Source organism: Triturus cristatus, chromosome 4_1 (genome assembly GCF_964204655.1).
Source record: "Triturus cristatus chromosome 4_1, aTriCri1.1, whole genome shotgun sequence".
In the NCBI taxonomy this organism is placed as follows: domain Eukaryota; kingdom Metazoa; phylum Chordata; class Amphibia; order Caudata; family Salamandridae; genus Triturus; species Triturus cristatus.
The window spans coordinates 758847649-758864330 of NC_140585.1; positions in this window are offsets into that span (position 1 = coordinate 758847649).

Below are 16682 nucleotides of genomic sequence, written 5' to 3' on the forward strand. Positions count from 1 at the left end.
CTTAGACAGGATCAGAACCAACAAGGAGCCCCGCAGCATGCACAGTCCATGCCGGCTCCGCAACAGTCTATGTCAGCTCCACCACCGCAGCCTATTGCTGCCAAACAAACAACGACACAACAGATGTACCAGACCGCACAGTATGACTATCCTGATTATCAACGATACTCATGAAACAGCCTAGAGAGGGAAGTTGGCTTACCCCTTATCGAGGTCCCTGTAGATCAAGAAGGACCTTATGTACACAGTGAACTATTAGGCCAAGATAGAATTTTTTTACTTGATACAGGGGCAAGCCGAACAACCATAAAACGTAGTGAAGTTCCAGGGGCACCCCTCTCAGGCTCACAGAATATTTCCCTTGGCTTTTCAGGAAAACCTATCATTAACGAAGTATCACAGCCTCTTCCACTTACGATTGGTCCCTTGACACGAACTACAGATTTATTGCTCACTAAATCATGTCCAGAAAACCTGTTAGGTATAAAAACATTGAAAGCTCTAGGAGCTATAATATGTTGTTCTCCGGAAGGAGTAAGATTGTTTTTACGTGATTTCAAAGGGCACTACGTGTCCCGAGACATGGATCACCGACTGCAGACTTTACCCACACATTTATGGGCACAAGGCCCTACAGATGTTGGTTGCATGAACATTACACCATATCGAGTCACACTAAAGACAGGAGTAGTACTACCACGAATGCGACAATACAAGTTACCCCCAGATGCTATAGTGGCTTTACTGCAAATCATTGACGAGCTTATTACCCAAGGAGTGGTTGTGGAAACCGACTCCAATGTATGTAATTCCCCGATAATTCCGATTCTTAAACGAACTGATCCAAAAGCCCCGCCAGTATATCGATTGGTTATTGATCTGCGCGAATTAAATAAATGTATTGTACCACAATACCCCGTAGTCCCAGACATTTCTTCATTACTGACAGCCATTGATTCCGAAGCAACATTCTTTACTGTAATTGATCTCAAGAATGCCTTTTTCAGCGTCCCAATAGATCCAGAAAGCCAATACTTGTTCGGATTTAGTTTAAATGGACGAAGATTTAAATTCACACGCGCACCTCAAGGATTCACAGAAAGCCCCAGCATCTATAGCCAAGCACTGAAACGAGAACTTGACAGTATCCACATACCAGTCAACGCTGCCCTGCTTCAATATGTCGATGATCTGCTGATCACCGCTAGAAGCGAACCTGAATGTGAAAAAGCCTCACTGACGGTTTTACAATTTTTGGCCGAAAAGGGGCACAAGGTGTCCCCTTCTAAGCTGCAATTCTGTGTCCAGCGAGTTGTTTAACTTGGGCACTCGCTGTCCAAGGAGGGAAGGCAGCTTACACCCGACCGCATCCAGTCAATTGCTAACATGCCAATACCCAAGACACAAAAGGAGGTGCGGGCTTTCATAGGCCTCACTTCATATTGTAGGCAGAGGATCCCTCAGTATGCATTTCTAGCAAAACCACTCATTCAGTTGACAACACAGGAGGCAGCCACATCGACTGTCCTCCCTTGGACTCAGGAACATACACAAGCTTTTGAAAGCCTAAAGAAAGCTTTATGTCAAGCACCTGTTTTAGCAACACCATGTTACAATAAACAGTTTACACTCTTTGTTACAGAACGCGAAGGTACTGCCTTGTCAGTACTCACTCAGGAACAAGCAGGATCACACAAACCATGTGCTTATTTCTCTAGTACGTTAGATCCCGTAGCTCAGGCTCTGCCTGCGTGCCTGAAATCAGTGGCAGCGACAGCTTTAGCAATCAGACAAAGCGATGCCATAGTGTTAGGACATCCATTGACAGTACAAGTACCACATGCAGTAGAGGTTCTCTTGAACCGAACGCAAACACAACACTTGACTATAGCAAGACTCACCGGTTACGAATTAACATTGTTTCAGCCACACATAGAAATCAGACGTTGTAGTACATTGAATCCTGCCACACTGTTACCAGTAAACGGAACAGACCCACTAGCACATGATTGTATTGAAGTTATTACTATCACGACGAAACCTAGACAAGACTTGACAGACGTCCCATTGTCAGACCCAGACCTGACGTTGTATGTAGATGGTTCATGTATGAGAACAAGTACAGGAGAGCTAGTGGCCGCGTATGCAGTCACAACAGACACTGAAGTTATTGAAACAAATTGCATAAATACCTTGTCCGCTCAAGCAGCAGAGCTCATCGCTCTGACACAAGCCTGTATTCAAGCTACGAATAAAAAAGTCAACATATACACTGATTCACGTTATGCATTCGGAGTTGTACATGACTTCGGCGTGCTGTGGCGAGAGAGAGGTTATTTAACTTCTCACGGTGCTCACATTCAGCACGGACCCCTCATTCATGCCTTATTAGATGCAATACATCTACCCACTGCAATATCAATTATGAAATGTAAAGCTCATACGAAAGTTACTGATATCATTTCCCAAGGCAATGACCTAGCTGACAGAACAGCTAAACAGACTGCTCAAACTCACACATCTGACATGACAAAGACAATAGTTCCGACACCAACACATTGCATGATGGTTAAGGATCCCGCTCTTGACGTAATTGACATACAGACACATGCTACACCAGATGAAATAAAGAAATGGACTGAATTAGGAGGGATCCAAACGGATCAAGGATGGATGACGAAGGAAAAATCTGTATGGTTCCTTCCTGATTCTATGGTTCAAGTTATCATTAATACAATACATAGTCCAGCACACCTAGGAGAAAAAGCTATGCTAGACAGCATTCAACACATTTGGTTTAACAAACATTTACGAGCAGCAGCTAAACAAAAAGTTCGTACCTGTATGATCTGTTGTCAGTTTAACCCAGGTAAAAGCATTCCCGTAGAACAGGGTGGATTTCAGCCTCCTGAGCACCCTTTTGAAGTCCTCCAGATGGATTATATCCAGATGGAACGATGTCGAGGATTCAAATATGTTCTTGTAGTTGTCTGTGCTCTTTCCCGTTGGACAGAAGCATACCCGGTTTCAGATTACACTGCCCCGACTACTGCCAAACAGTTGGTTCGAGAATTCTTCCCACGGTACGGTTTACCACGTGTTGTCTACTCAGATAACGGCCAGCCGTTCTCATCCGAACTAATGAAACACGTTTCACTTTTGTTAGGCTATCAATGGAGATTTCACTGTGTCCGACACCCCGAGGCAGCAGGTCTCGTGGAACGACATAATCAAACTCTGAAAATTAGATTGTCCAAAATATGTAGAGAGAAAGGTGTCGACTGGGTAGTAGCCTTACCAGTTGCACTCTTTTACATGAGAATGGTAGCGCACTCTCGAACAGGGCTATCCCCTTATGAGGTGATCTTCGGTAGACCACCAAATATGTGGGGGACGCCTATACCACGCAAAATAACTGATGTTGACTGTAATATGCTGACAGATTACTTGGCTTCCTTGATGTCTGCACTACAATCTTGTCGTTCACAGGTAGCTGCAGCCTTTCCCGACAACACCGAGGTGAAACCCCATGACGTAGTTCCCGGGAACCTGGTGTTAGTGAGGAATTTTGACCGAAAGACTCAGCTGGATCCTAGGTGGAAATCGCCTCAACTCGTACTGCTCACCACGAGGACAGCCGTGAAAATAGAAGGTCGCAAAGGCTGGATACATTCAAGTCATATCAAGAAATTTCATGGACTACCGTCCGATGTAAACGACACACCTCACGTGTCTTCACCGATTGACTCAAAGCTTCCTTTGGTTGAACTGAGTGACAAGGAACTATATAAACTAAAACTACGGTCTAACAAGTCAGACAAATTGATTGTTTAAGTCCTCTCCAAGGTGAATCGGTCGAATTTGTCTCTGACATGTATTCCCTAGACTTGAATAGAGAAAGAAACCGAAAGATGCAATTGAAACAACATGCGTACTGTAAATCACTGCGTAGTCATTGCACAGTGACGTTATTAATTTTGTTTTTCTTAAGTCTTTTAATAATCGCTGCAAGTATATTGTTGCACATATATTATCCTATTTCTAAACATGTTTACAATGTTACTGCTGAACATTCTTTTAGTGAATTACCCCCGCATGAGTTGTCCTATAGATTTGCGCTGCGCAATAACACTTTTATTAGTATGTTACATCATTCCCATCAGGCTAGCAATGCTACAAATTGTTGGATATGTGGCCGACTCCCTCCCTATCAGAACTATAAGGGAATTCTGCCTCTCTTTCCATATCCGTTCACACACAATGGCTCCTGTGGAGCATGGTTTAGTTTAATTAATTCCCTAGATTCGAATTCCGCAGTTTATCAAGACAACTGGGTATGGGGAAACCTGAACTTAGTTTTGCTTAAAGTCTGCTACCCTAACAAGGAGGGACTTCCCAAAAGAACAGGAACTGATCTAGAAAATGAAGTATATGGATTAGGTAATTTTACGCTTAATCTCATGATCCTGAATGTCGAATCCGAAGCTGCACCAATTTTGCCCGCTATGTCAGTATTTCCAGTTAAAGGTGAATTGTGTGTAAGAAAGAATGGTTCCATACATATGGGCCATAGTAAGTGCACCACTGTAATAGAATTCCGTGATCAAGGCAAGTCTACATTTAGAGCTTCTCGCCATTCCTACTTTGTATGTGGTCAGACTGCATATATACGTCTGCCTCTAGATTGGGATGGTACCTGCTACATCGGATTCCTTTTGCCACCTGTTTTCCTAGCTCCTCCTGATTATCACAGAAATACTCATTTAGTACACAATAGAGAACGGAGAGATCTCCCAATAGTCGATTACACTGAAACAGCATGGGAAAAATACACAGATTTCAATAAAGGTCTTTTTCCTTATATAGGTACAGTTACCAATAGTAAGCTGATACGTAGATTAACCAGAACCCTTGAAGCAGTAGTGAACGAAACTATTTCCGCCTTAGGCAATTTAACAGAAGAGCAGTCTGCTATGCGGATTGTTGTGCTTCAAAATCGTCTTGTCCTTGACGTCATCCTGGCCGATAGGGGCGGAGCTTGTAGGGTCATCGGATCGAGTTGTTGCATTTTCATACCAGAAAATTCGCCATCTGTATATAAAGCCATAACTCGCCTTCATAAGATTGTAAGCCAGATACACCAGAATCCAGGCACCTGGACTTGGTCCGGTTGGTTTTGGGGTGTATTGTCAGCCTGGGGATGGAGGGTCCTATCCTTCCTAGGTATTGGCTTTCTCATATTATTCAGTTGCTGCTTATGCCTACAATGTGGACCAGCGATTTGTGGTCTGTGTGCCACATCGTGTATTCCACCACCAAGATTTCATTCATCCCGGAAGAAGAAAGAAGAACAAATGATGCTATATGAACAGATCAACGGATTGATGAAGATTGATATCTCTTAAGGGCAAGTAGGGGACAAGGAGGGAATGTGGAAATATGGATTTGTATGATCAGTTATGTCCCCTATCTTGGACCCCAACGGTTTCATGTATAAATCACAAGTACATGTATGTTCCCTCCAGTTCCAGTTATGAAGACGCAAACACATGTGCGTCCACCGTCAACATGTCCTCTTTCAGATCCGCCATGAATGGGCCGGATATTCTATTCCTAAGTATGAAAGGCCACCGGCTTTATATGGTTCATTTATCCCATTTTTACGGTGAACAACCTTTACAACGCAACTTTTACACCGCACTACCATTACAACGAAACTATTACAACGCGAAATCTGTTACAACGCATGCCATTACAACGCATGCTATTACAACGAAACGCACTAGATGGCGTGCTAACATTAGAAATAGTGTAGTTTTACTATCCAAACACCTTCCCTACTGCAACGTGGACTGGAGTTAGAATAGTAAATTATAAATTTCTAATGTCAGCACTCCATCTAGTGTACGTCGTTGTAAAAGCATGCGTTGTAAAGGCTGGCGTTGTAACAGATCTTGCGGTGTAAAAAATGCGTTGTAACGGCATGCGGTGTAAAAGCATGCGTTGTAACGTCATACATCCCATTTTTACAGTCCAGGCGAGTAGGCCCTGATTCTGCCATTAAGCCTTTTCCTGCCTTCTGCCTCTGAAAGCTCCAGTCTGAGCTCGCATCTGTATCCATGAACTTTGTCCTACTCCCTGCGCGGCTAACGGTGCCTGACTCAACCTGTCTGCTTGCCAAAAACTGTATTTCACCTTCGAGATTATCTGCTCCGCTCCCCATCCAATGCATTCCTGTCTAGTAGTTTAAGTAAACATTCTTCCAGCTACCGAGCAAAGGGCCCGGCTTCTCTGTCTTTATGCAAGTAATTCATAGCCCTGTTACTATGGAAGATTTCTGCCCTCGCATCTAGTGTAGACACTTAGACGCTTGTACACGCACTAACAGTCAGTATAGTCAGTATAGAATAAGATTCTATTCTAAGAGACCTCTCTTTTTGGATAACATAGTTCTTTAAACATAGGATGTTAGATATGATTTGGGATTAGGTTGACATAACCCCAGACTTCTGTCTCCACATGTAGAGCTAAATGTCAAGTCCCCTTCACCCCCTAGTTGCACGTCAATCACACGTCATGCTGCTGCGCGCGCATCTCTGCCAAGTATTTCTGCTGACATTGCGAAATTCTTTCATGGAACCACCCATTTGTGACATCATAGCTAAATGACGTTCTTTTGTTACGCCTAGTTACACCCATTTTAGTTACGCATGTATGATTTTATCTCTGTTATCAACTGTTACGCCTCCTGCATCTGTTTCACTATAATGCCTCTTCTATAAATATGATTATCTGTCAATAAAGTATGGTCCTTCACTTCCTGAACCTTCGTGGTGATGGAATATGGAGTCCATCAATTCGAATTGATTTTGGAATAAAGCCCGTTCCGAACCTCTAATACCACGGATTCTGTCTCTTATTTTACTGAGCTATTATTATAGATTTTCCGCATCAAATTAAGTACCGGTAATTAAATTATTTACCACAACAGGGGGACAGCACTGAACGGACACGGCGCGTCACCCTTGAAACCAGTGCATCGCCTTCGGAATTGGCGCATCTTCTACTGTGGGAGCAGCAGCTGACATCATCTTAGGAAACAGCGCCTGGCACTTGGAACCGAAGCATTCCCACAGTGTCTTGGAGAAAATCAACACATCTTGTCCACTGCGTGGCTTGACACCAACCTATCGCCTTGGCTGTACCTCGCATACTCGTCAATGATGACAGATCCCGGATCAAAAAGCATTGGTTAAGAGGGTCTAAGTGGGCCCCTGTATCCAGCCCATGCTTTATCGCATGGAACTGAACTTTTGACTTTGCCCCAGTCTAGCGTGACCAGATAAACCATTTAAGCGCTTATTGCTTCTGACCGCTATTTTGGAAATGTATTCTTTAAAAAAAATCATCTCTGCTTCTACTTATTGAATTTTTGTTGTTTTAGTCTTGTCTTAGTTATAAAATCATAATCTATTTATCTAACCTGGTGTAGAGTCTTTTGTAGTCTTTTCACTGTTACTTTTTCCAAGTGTTGCACAAATAATTTACAAATTGCCTCTTAAGTTAATCCTGACTCCTTTGTGCCAAGATACCAGAGGGTGAGCACAGGATAATTTAGGGTGTGTTGTGATTTACCCTGACTAGGATTGTGGTTCCTGCTTGGACAGGGTGCATACCTCTGCCAACCATAACCCAATTTCTAACAACTGTGTTCTCATTAATTAAATGACAGCTTTGGTAAAGAGCAGTGCACAGCCTGAGCTGTAACTGGATTGGATTGTGTGCATTTGAGAAAGGCCTCTGGCCTTTCCCAAACACACTGCAGGGAAAGCCTTCACTCGGCCAGTGCTCTAATAGCCTTATAGCCTGCCATAGAAGGCTATTCCTGGCCATTAAAGGCCCACTCCCTTGTTGAATGCTGTAGCAGTCCTTTAATGACCAGTATAGACTGCTAAGGCGGGTTATTTTAGAACATTAGAATGTTCAGAGCTCCATTGAAGACAATGGAGTAGCTCCGAGATTATCATGGCTGGGATAAGCCTGAAACTCCAATAGTCTAATGTTTGCCACATAATGTAGGACATTCTACACTTAGTGGGTGGAATGTTCCAATAGCCTTATAGCGCTTCTAGCTCAGGCTATACCTTTATTAAAGGCCTTCACTCTTGTTATAGGCCCTCGCCTCAGTTTCAGGACATTTGCCAACCGGTTTAGCTCTCGGCAGCAAGCTTATGAGGCTATATTAGAATATTGGAATTTTGTGAACAAGACAATAGAGTAGCTCTGGGTTTATAATAGCTGGTATAAGCCTCTGCTCCACTATTACAATGTTTGTCTTGATGTTTCTTCCTTTTTAATTTAGAACATTCTATCCCCAGTGGGTGGAATGTTATAATAGCCTTATAGTCCCACCCCTCAGGCTATACCGGTTGTTCAGATGTCCCTCACCTTCATTATAGGCCTCAAGTTCAGAGCCTTTAACAACCGGTATAGGCCGAAGCAGCGTGCAAAGAGGGTGTATTAATGTATACAACAGGAAAGAAATGTATCTCTTATAATGGCCAAGTTTTTTTATCAATAAAGCTAAAATTGAGGGGCTTCTCATTTGAAGCACTTGACTATCGAAAACAAAACTTGCTGAAATGTACGTGGTGCGCACTCAAAGTAGCCAAATAGTGGGAATTCACGTTTGCACCATGTCTCTTGGTGAAGTGCTGGTGTCAGCATATGTTCAGCTGATGACTTTAATGCCAAACTTGAATTCGATGAGCATTGTAGATTTCTGTTTTGTCTGGAGTTTTATATAGCACAAACTAGACCCAACGGTATCATAGGGCTTTACAGGAGCACCAGTTACGTTATAGACGAGGAAACTCGTTTTTCTTAGGTCCCGGGAGATTAAGTGATTTGGCCAGAATCACAGACTGTTGAGCGTCCCTGCCGAGACTCGTACCCGGTTCCGCAGCTCTGTGGTCGGCCACCCTAGCCGCTAGGCCACATTAAAATATATCGGTTGGAGTTGTTCAAAGGTCTAGTTACTCTTATTTCCCAGCTTGCAAATAGGTGTCTTCTTAAAAATAAATAATCAAATATCTCAACTGATTCCCATATCACTAATATTGATTTGTTTCTTTCTAGGCTACTCGATAGAAACTCAATAGACAGAACGTCAGACAAAAGTGCTATAGCTCAGGGTGTCCTGTTAGGAGCTAAAATGTGTTGCCTTTTTAAAAATATCAAAATCAACCTATTGATTTATATTCTGGGTAGAAAATAATTTGTGAGGCTTGATCAGGATCCCAGTTATTAATTACAAGTTAACTACATGACCCATAGTAGGAACCAGTGCTCCTATCATCGCAGTGCTCTAATGTTAATGTTGTAGACTTGTAAAGCGCACAGCTGCCCCAGCAACGGGGCGTCCCGGCGCTGTAGACCGCTGGGGAACCCGTCCTGGCTATCCCTGTGAGATGGTCCCTTTCTGGGTATCTCCAAGGTGAAACCAGGCATCCCTGGCGTCTGTGGGGGGCCGTTGTAGAGATGAGGCAAGCTTAATGCCCAGAGTTGCCGAGTGTGTTCCTGGTTAGAGTAGGTACCGAGGCGAGAATTATCGAGTCCATTTTGACCCTGGTCCACAACCCTGCCGCGTCGGGAATTGAACCCTGGTCCCTGGCCGATTCTCTGCTTACGGGTCTGCCGCCTCTAACCAGTGAGCCACACCTCTCCACCTCTAGTTCCCTATTTGCATCTATTCTCACAGTAGCATGTGGTTGAATTGTGGGAGTAACTTATGGAATTTGTGGTTTAGATGGTCAATTCAGAGGCTTTAGTGGAGAGTCTTCACCACTCACGGGCAAAAAGCCTCTTCTTTTTGGTCAAGTGATGGATTGAATACAGCAGTTTTCGTCAGCATGTTCAAATGAAATTCTAGAGAAAGGGCTGATTTGCGCCTAGCCTTGGGGGTGTATGCAGTGTGCTTTTCCAGTATGTGGGGGATTGCTGGCCCCCGACATCCATTCCAACCTTAGCTTTAAATGCCACCCGTGGCTTGATGCAATTTTCTTTTCATGCTGGATGTTAGACCTGTACACCTAAGGGTGGTCGTCTCCCAAATGTTTTGCCTTCTGCATCCATTTTCTGCTGATGTCATTTTTGCTGGTCTTAGGACTGCTGACCAGTGCTAAATTGCATGTGTTCACTTAACACATGGTAACATTGGTGTATCCCCAATTGGCAAATTTAGTTTAAGTCCCTAGTAAAGTGATACTACATGAATGCAAGACCTGTAAATTGAATGATACACATGGGCATGCAACACTTATTGTGCCATCCACTAAGTACCCATTTAATGTGTCTCAGGCCTGCCATTACAGCTTGTGTGTGCAGTTTTAACCTGCCATTCAGACCTGGCAAAAAAAGCTTTTTGCAAGGCCCAAACCTTCCTTTCTAATCGCATAGGGTAGGCCTTTGACAGTCCACAGGACAGGGCCTTTATAAAGTGGGACATATCATTCTAAGTTTTACGTATCCTGGTAGGGTGAAACTCTTACATTTGTTTTTCACTTCTGCAAGGCCTACCTCTCCCATGGGATAACATTGTAGTTACATTTAATAAACTGTAATTTCAATTGGGAGATGGTAACTAGGTCATTTTTGGTGTCTTTGGAATTGCAATACGAAATACTAACTTATGGTGTAGTCTGATTGTATAGGAAAGTGCCCCTTTTTGCATGATTACCCCCTAATGTTTTTGCAAGATACATGATGCCAACTTGACTGAGGCCTGGGTCCTTGCCAATCAGGCTCACAGGGCCTGTGTTCTTTCCCAAAACTGTTCCCTTGGCTCCATAATTGGCACTTCTCTGGGCCACATGTAAATCCCTTGTAATATGTACCCCTGGTACCAAGGGCCTTGTGACCAGAGAGGGCTACAGCATGTATTATATGCCACCCTCAGAGACCCCTCACCTTAACACCCACACACTGCCATTGTGGAAAAAACAACACAGAAATGAGGGTAGAGGCTGTTCGAATCCGCACCCAGCAGATGAACAGTGTCTGGAGTTACAGAATAGCGCAAAGAACCAAGGAGTACTCCCCTCTATACTGCTTATTTAGGAACAAGTCCTACAATAACATTTAACGCAAAAAGGTTCAGCACTATATAGCATATACGTATCATATCAAAATTCACAACAATTAGCACACAAATAAATCATCCAAAGTGTATAATTCTTGAAGTAGTTCTTCTTTATTTTTCTTTAAAATGTTTTCTTTATTTTCCAGAAATCAAGGGATCATAGCCATAGCCAACGCGTTTTCGTCTCATAACGAGACTTCTTCAGGGCTATTAAAAAATACAATACAAATAAAGTATTTTTAAAGAAAATTAATTTTTTGTTTCAACATACAAAAACAAATACAATACATTTAAATAAGAAAACACATATTTTTCAGAAAGGGTTTATATCATACAAATTATTTTTTCTTTATTTAATCTATTATAATAATTAGATATAGGCATGTGTATCTTAAATATCTCTATATTTGGGAACAACTTATATACGAGAGGACTATATTATAATGGGCACTCTCTCTTATAATTCACAGATTATATTAAAACATCATCAGTTATTAGCAAAATATAAAGAGCATCATACCTTCAGAGTAAGACAGAACGTAATTTCATATGCTGTTTTTACAATTCTGGTTTTGAGAATTCCAACGTTCCAAAATTTCTATGCAGTATACAGTTTCTAAAATAACAAATATATATAATATAGAAAAATATATCTCTCATATTTATATATGTACATGAAAAAACAAGCTTCATTCCTGTCTATGCCCATTATTATATAACTTTCACAATTTCTCTTTTAATTTAATGTCATATCTAGTTCTTATAGCAAACACTGGTCAAGGAAATCATTTATTCACAGTAATTTTCACATAATCTTATTTACAATCACAATCTCTTTAGGAAAAAGCAGATAACCCAAGAGACCTATTCAATGAATACTACTTCCATGTTTTATGATGACAATGGTTTCCTCTGATATTCCCATTTTATTGCCGAATCTAATGTTATTCCTTGTAACAATGCTATTATTTAGATTTCCAAGGAGATAGCAATTGCAATCATCTTAAATATCTCCTAACTAATTATATAAAAAACCATGTCATCAAATCAAAGATGACTTTTATATACAGTAATCTGTGACGAGATAAGTGTCTAGGACTATGTCTATGTAGAGTTATGTTTTACTACAAGTATTCTTTTTCTTTTGAAAAATATTCAGGACAACACGAGCAACTGACTCTGTTTAGAGTACGTGTCTCAACCATAAGCAGTTGCATGTAAAACAGCAAACAATACGTTGCAATATAATATGGCTTGGTCGCTCCACGTAATTAAATAATGACCCAAAACTCATGTGGTCAAATAGCATTTCCAAAATGTTCACAATACTAAATGACACGTATAAAACCAATTATATTAGAAGCATGTCATTGTATTCGAGACGGTTTATTGTGCACAGTAATCTATGACAAAAATGCATGCTAAAGACTGTGTCTATGTAAAATTAAATTTTGCTGTGAGTATTATTTTATCTTTTTTTTAAAAAAAATACTCAAGACAATACAAAGCGGCTAAGTATAGCTGTGTAGGATACAAATTCCAACCACGAACGGTTGCATATTAAACCGCAATCAGTACATTGCAGTATAGCTTAATCACTCCACATGGTGGAATAGTGATCCACAAATCATGCAGTCTAATAGTGTTTCCAAAGTTTTTTCAATAATAAGGCACACGTATAACACTGTAGAAGACAATCAATGTTAGATTCACAGCCCACCAAACAGAGCAAACATAATTCTATGGGAATACAGAATAATCACGGCAGCCATCTTAGACGTACCGCGACTCATTGTCTGTGAGACTCATTAATACGAGCCTAAACACTTCTACGAATTTTAGACATATTATATCATAAATTTTAAAACTCAACCTATTTAGTCTCATTTATTTTGTTTCCATTTTTTTTTTTTTTCAAACATTGATCGCAGTGATCCAATTCTAAAAAAACCCAAGATTAAGTACGCATTATTTGGCATGATACATATATTCTCTACCACATTAGCATTTCACTCACCCGCAGTGGCATGGTAACCCGTAGCATGTGAGCTCCTTATGTTTCAGATTGAAACCGAACAACCGTAAACGGATTTATTTAAACTCCCCGCCCGGAAGTGAGAAAATATCGGATATCGAATTACGATCCCCAAGACAACGCCAAAGCTACACAAGCGTGGCGGCCATCTTTAAAACATAAAAATATATAAACAAATATGTTTTCTATCATGATGTGTATCTAATTATGTATATAGTGAAGTCGTCATAAGATGACACAGCACTTTTTAAATGAGGAAAATATACTCGTTACAAATATGTCAAAAAGTAACTATAATTATAGCGCATATGAAAGCGAAATTACACGTATCTGGGAACAGGTTATTTTTAAACCGCATCCATGATCATATAAAATCGGCAGCCATCTTTAAACATATGAACGCGAGATATCACGTATCTGAAGACAAGTTATTTTAAAAAAAAACATCCATAAATAAAAAGCGGCAGCCATATTTAAACACTGCCATTGTGGGTTGCCTGTTTTGGTGCAGACCAAACTGAAGAGTCGACATGGCACACATCTGTGTGTAGCAAACACAAGGAGAGGATAGACCGAGTCCTGAAACCTTTCAGACCCTCACCCTCAGTCACAGATTTGGGTTGAATCCATCATCGTTCTTTAGCTCACTTCGCCACCCTAGTTCAAACCCAGCCATATGCAAATCAGACTTGACCCTGTGCCCCCTGGGAACAGTCCAGCCCGAACTGCCAAGCCAGGTCTTCCCTGGACCGGAAACAAGCATCCTGGGACCGGTTTCGGGGTAACACCCCTCATCAGCCAGGCTAGCTTGAATCCAGTGTAAAGTAAGCAAAGGACCCTCGTCTGGGCATACCCTGCCAACTCAGGGAGAACAAAGCAAACACAAGGAGATTATGGACGGAGTGCTGAAACTTTTCAGACACTCACCCCCAGTCACAGATCTTGGTTGAATCCATGCCGACCCACACTGCCTGCGGCATGGGTAAGTCACCCATCTAGCAGACCATACAGCCCTAAAGGCACAGTGCACCATTCCACAGGTGAGGGCATAGCTGAATTAGCATTATGTCCCTACAGTGCATGGGCTAGGAGTTTGTCAGCACAAATTTCACAGCTCCATGATGGTTTTACTGAAGACTGAGAAATTTGGTACCAAAAGTCTCAGCACATTAAATCCACACTGTTGCCAGTGTTGGATACAATGTAAAATGCACTCAGAGGGCATCCTAGAGATTCCGCTGAAACATGACCACCTGTGGTATAGCTCCTAGGCGGCTACCCACCTTCTGCCACCACCAGACAGGTTTATGGACCCCTGGGTAGAGAGCCGGCCACTCTCTGGTTCCTAAAACAAAGCACAAACTGGGCAGAGGTGTCATGCCTCCTCCCCCAGGATGGGCAGGGTCCACGAAGGAGAAGCTTCAAAGGCTTGATGCCTTTGTTAGCTACCCCAAGCCTCTGCTGCTATCAGCAGCTGATCCTTATCAGTTCTGACCCCCACTTTAGGAGAGGTAATCAGTGGGGAAACCTAGAAAGGAAGGGTGTATGCCTACCTTTGCCAACCCCACCACTCAGGTAGGGGAGGCGCAGTGAAGCAAACATCTGTCCCCTCCATCTTGAAGATTAGTGGAATATCCAAATCAGGATCTGGCATATGTTCCCCTCACCCTGGAGGGTGGCATAAGAGGGGGTGTAGGCATCCCAGGAAAAGGACACATTGGCCTCAACCTGCACGCCCCTGTAATGCCCCTAAATCCAGTATTTAGGTGGCCCCCTGAACCTTGCGCCTTAGATTTGACGACCTAAGAAGGACTAAAGAGCTGTACTGCAGAGAAGAGGACAATGACAACTGCCTTGGCCCCAACCCTACCGGCCCGTCATTGTATTGCATCTCTTTATTGAATTGGAATGCCTAACTTTAATACTGCAAAAGCTACAACTATAATTGATTGACATATACAGAAACTATTCTTAAAACTGTACAATATACAACTACATTTACAAAACATTACTCCATTCCTAGAAAAGTATTGCTATTTTAACAAAACTGTCAAACGTACCTGCACTAAGCGATTCTTGGCTCTAGAATAAAATAACAAAGCAACAACTTTTCATACAAACAATTGGTCTGCATTCAGTCTTTGAGTGTGTGTTATCATTTCTTGCCTGAGTGGTTATAATAAATGCTTAACACTGCCCTCTGATGAGCCTATCTGCTCAGCCCAACTACCATTAACTGGAGAGTAAGGTATTACCTACTTAATCCTCTGCTATACCTCTGGGGATCCACAGGACTCTGTGCATTGCATACCTTACTTTGGTATAGTATCTACAGAGCCAGTTTCCTAAAGATTTTAAATTACAATTTTGACAATGCCACTTATAGCAAGTTCACGTTTTCTTGCCTTAGCTATTTAGTGTCTGTAGCCTGTCTCTGGGTCACATGAATGAGTGCAGCTGACAGTTGAGCTTTGTTTATTCCTCCTAGACAGCTAAACAAAATAGAGAGCTTAACATCCAAAACGCTGCCGCAAGAATGGTCCTCAACCTGCTAAAACACTGCCACATCTCCCAGAACCTGCACACACTCCACTGGCTCCCCATCAAAGCTAGAGTTACCTTCAAGATGCTAACCCACGCTCAAAAGGCCCTCCACGACACCGGACCAGCATACCTGAATAGCCGACTCAAATTCCACGCATCTCAAAGGACCCTACGATCAGCCCAGCTCTCCTACGCCATGATCCCCTGCACCAGAAAGACCAGATTGGGAGGCCGCTCCTTCTCCTTCCGCGCGGCCAGAGCCTGGAGCGACCTTCCGCTCCACCTCAGACAGATACCATTGCTCCCCATCTTCTCAAGAAACCTCAAAACCTGGCTCTTCGACAGACCCCCTCCTTGATGGACTGGAACCTGCGAACCCCCCCCCCACACCTCCCAGCGCCTTGAGACCCTTTCGGGTGAGTAGTTGGGCTTAAACACCTGATTTGATTTTGATTTAGGTGTGTCTGATGGGCCATCACTGGTAGGATGGAAGGGTGGAGCTAAGCACAGCCCTATTTACACTTGAATAGGCTGTGTCCTGCTTCCAAAGGAAGGGCTGCATACCACCTGTAGTTAGGCTGGAGCAAGGGCAGGGAAGGCAGGATGCATAGGGTCTTTAAAGGGAAAGCTCTAGAAATGTTTCTCCCACATCAAAGACACAACTGGCTATTAGTACCTGGTCTCTGTCATCTGTGAGTCTACCCTGCCGAGTAGTGCCACTCCAATCCTGGACCCTTGGAAGTGGCCTCAAGTGCTCTGTCATGCTCTGTAGATCCAGTGGAACCAGCGCATCTCCTCTGCTGCCCGGTGCATCCCCGAACAGAACTGATGCATCGCCACTGTCGGGCAGATCGGAACAGTCACATAGACTCACATCGCAGCCCATTGAAACCGCCACTTCATGACGCATCCGTGGTATAGGCCCTTGCATCCCTTATCTATGGCTGCTTTGATGACGACAGA